Below are 3,429 nucleotides of genomic sequence, written 5' to 3'. Positions count from 1 at the left end.
GATCAGACCGAGTTCTTCTCCATGGGGTTGTGGTGTTCTTTTTGTCAAGAAGAAGGATGGCACGGACCGACTTTGTGTCGATTACCGTCCATTGAACAAGAAGACAATCAAGAACAAGTACCCACTTCCCAACATCAACGAGCTATTTGAGCAACTCAAAGGTGCTGAAGTATTCTCCAAGCTTGACCTTCGTATGGTTTATCATCAGATTCGCATTCGTGAAGAAGATATTCCCAAGACAGCATTCAGAACGAGCTTTGGTTCTTATGAATATACTGTCGTGTCTTTCGGCCTTGTCAATGCTCCTCCAGTATTCTCTCGGATGATGAATTTCATCTTCAACCCCTATACCAATGAATTCGTCCTGGTGTATCTCGATGATATCTTGGTCTTCTCCAAGAATAAGAAGGACCATGCCAAACATTTGCGATTGGTGCTCGACAAGCTCAGAGAGTATCAATTCTATGCGAAGTTCTCTAAATGTGAGTTTTGGCTTGATGAAGTTCTTTTCCTTGGTCACATCATCTCTGCCAAGGGCATCGCTGTTAACCCCGAGAAGGTGTCCGCAATTGTGAATTGGGAACCTCCTCAGAATGTCAAGCAGCTCCGCAGTTTTCTTGGTCTTGCAAGCTATTGCCGAAGATTCGTTGAGAATTTCTCCAAGATTGCGAAGCCTCTTTCAAACCTCCTCTAGAAGCATGTGAAGTATGTCTGGTCTCCTGAGTGTGATGTTGCTTTCAACACTCTCAAAGAGAAACTAGTCACCGCTCCTGTCTTGACTCCTCCTGATGAATCCAAGCCGTTTGAAGTTTTCTGTGATGCTTCTCTCCAAGGTCTCGGTGCTGTGTTAATGCAAGAGAAGAAAGTTGTGGCCTATACCTCTCGTCAGTTGAAGCCCAACGAGAAGAACTACCCCACTCACGATCTTGAGTTGGCGGCAGTTGTCCATGCATTAATAACGTGGAGACATCTCTTGTTGGGAAGACAAGTGGACATTTTCACGGATCACAAGAGTCTCAAGTACATCTTCACTCAGCCCAACCTCAACCTCAGGCAGACTCGATGGGTCGAAATAATTCAAGAGTACAATCCGAGTATCGAATATACTCCAGGCAAAGCAAATGTCATTGCAGATGCTTTGAGCAGGAAGGCTTATTGCAACAGCTTAATTCTCAAGCCTTTCCAACCGGATCTTTGTGAATCTTTCCGCAAGCTGAATCTCCAAGTTGTTCCTCAAGGCTTTCTTGCCAACCTCTTAGTATCTCCTACTTTGGAAGATCAAATTCGTGAGGCACAACTCCTGGATGCCATGGTGAAGAAGGTGAAACGTGGTATCGACAAGGGTCTTTCCAAATACAAGTGCTACCGCATTGATGACAGAGACACTTTATTCTTCGAGGACCGGATTGTGGTTCCTAAAGGTGATCTAAGGAAAGTCATTATGAACGAGGCAGACAATTCTCTCCTTTCCATTCATCCTGGAAGTACGAAGATGTACCATGACCTCAAGCAGTCGTATTGGTGGACTCGAATGAAGCGAGAAATTGCTCAATTCATGAATGAATGTGATGTCTGTCAAAGAGTGAAAGCAGAACACCAACGACCAGCTGGTCTCCTCCAACCTCTTGCTATCCCAGAATGGAAGTTTGATCATATCGAAATGGACTTCGTGACTGGTTTTCCAAAGTCCAAGCGCGGAAATGATGCTATCTTCGTTGTCATCGACAAGCTCTCTAAAGTGGCTCATTTCCTTCCAATCAAAGAATCCATCACAGCAGCTCAGTTGGCAGAGCTTTACACCTCCAGAATTGTCTCCTTGCACGGCATTCCACAATTGATTTCTTCAGATCGTGGAAGCATCTTCACCTCTAAGTTCTGGGGCTCCTTCCAGAAGGCCATGGGCACAAACATTCGCTTCAGCACAGCTTTCCATCCTCAAACTAGTGGCCAAGTCGAGCGAGTCAATCAAATTCTTGAAGATATGCTCAGGGCTTGTGTCATTTCCTTTGGCATGAAATGGGAAGATTGTCTTCCATCTGCTGAATTCTCCTACAACAACATCTTCCAAGCGAGTTCGGGCAAGGCCCCATTCGAGATTCTCTATGGCAGAAAGTGCCGTACTCCTCTTAATTGGTCAGAGACTGGTGAACGCCAACTTCTTGGCAATGACTTAATCACTGAAGCTGAAGAAATGTGTAAAGTCATCCGTGATAATCTCAAAGCCGCGCAATCGCGCCAGAAGAGTTACTATGATAGTAAGCACCGTGATTTGGCTTTCGAGATCGGAGACCATGTCTACCCCCGCGTCTCTCCAATGAAAGGCACTCGTCGCTTTGGTATCAAAGGGAAGCTTGCCCCTAGATACGTGGGTCCTTTCAAGATCATTGGCAAAAGAGGCGACCTCGCCTATCAACTTGAGCTTCCTTCCAACTTCGCGAACGTGCACGATGCGTTCCACGTGTCACAGCTCCGCAAGTGCTTCAAGACGCCTGAGCGCACTATCAACTTCGAAGAGATTGACCTCCAAGAAGATTTGTCTTATCACGAGCACCCCGTTGCTATTCTTGAAGAAACTGAGCGCAAGACTCGCAACAAGTCAATCAAATTCCTGAAAGTGAAGTGGTCGCACCATTCCGACCGGGAAGCCACCTGGGAACGCGAGGACCATCTCCATTCCGAATATCCGGAGTTCTTTCAGTCCTAGATCTCGGGACGAGAACCTCTCGTAGTGGTGGAGTGTTGTAACACCCCGGATGTAACTTGCCATATTTGTAACTCCGACTCTTGCCATTTTCGGCTATGTGATATGATATTCCCTCCGTGGTCGGGTTTTGTCTTTCGTTTTGCATTTTGTTTTGTCATGCATTTTCATATCATGTCATCATGTGCATTGCATTTTCATACGTGTTCGTCTCATGCATCCGAGCATTTTCCCCGTTGTCCGTTTTGCAATCCGGCGCTCCTATCTCCTCCGGTGCACCCCTCTTGTTTTCTTTCGTGTGCGGGTGTCAAACTTTCTCGGAATGGACCGAGGCTTGTCAAGTGGCCTTAATAAGCCACCCGGAGACCACCGGTCAGGTTTCGTTCCATTTGGAGGTCGTTTGGTACTCCAACGGTTAACCGGGCATCCGCAAAGTCCATTTGTGTGTTGCAGCAAAACCCCCCTCAAAACCAGCCCAAAACCCACCAAACTCTCTTCCATGCTCTAGGTCGTTCGATCGCGATCGTGTGGGCGAAAACCGCACCTTATTTGGACTCTCCTAGCTCCCTCTACCTATTTATATGTGACCCTCCCGAAAAACGAATCGCAGACGAAACCCTAAAATTCTCCACCGCGCGCCGCCGGACAAAATCGCCACCGACGGACACGTCCGACTCCACCGCCGCCGCCACGTGTCGCGCCACCGCTCGTCGCCGACGCCGGCCCGC

Source organism: Triticum aestivum, chromosome 7D (genome assembly GCF_018294505.1).
Source record: "Triticum aestivum cultivar Chinese Spring chromosome 7D, IWGSC CS RefSeq v2.1, whole genome shotgun sequence".
NCBI classification, from domain to species: Eukaryota; Viridiplantae; Streptophyta; class Magnoliopsida; order Poales; family Poaceae; genus Triticum; species Triticum aestivum.
The sequence above is the reverse complement of the archived record's forward strand: the minus strand, read 5'-3'. Positions refer to the sequence as shown.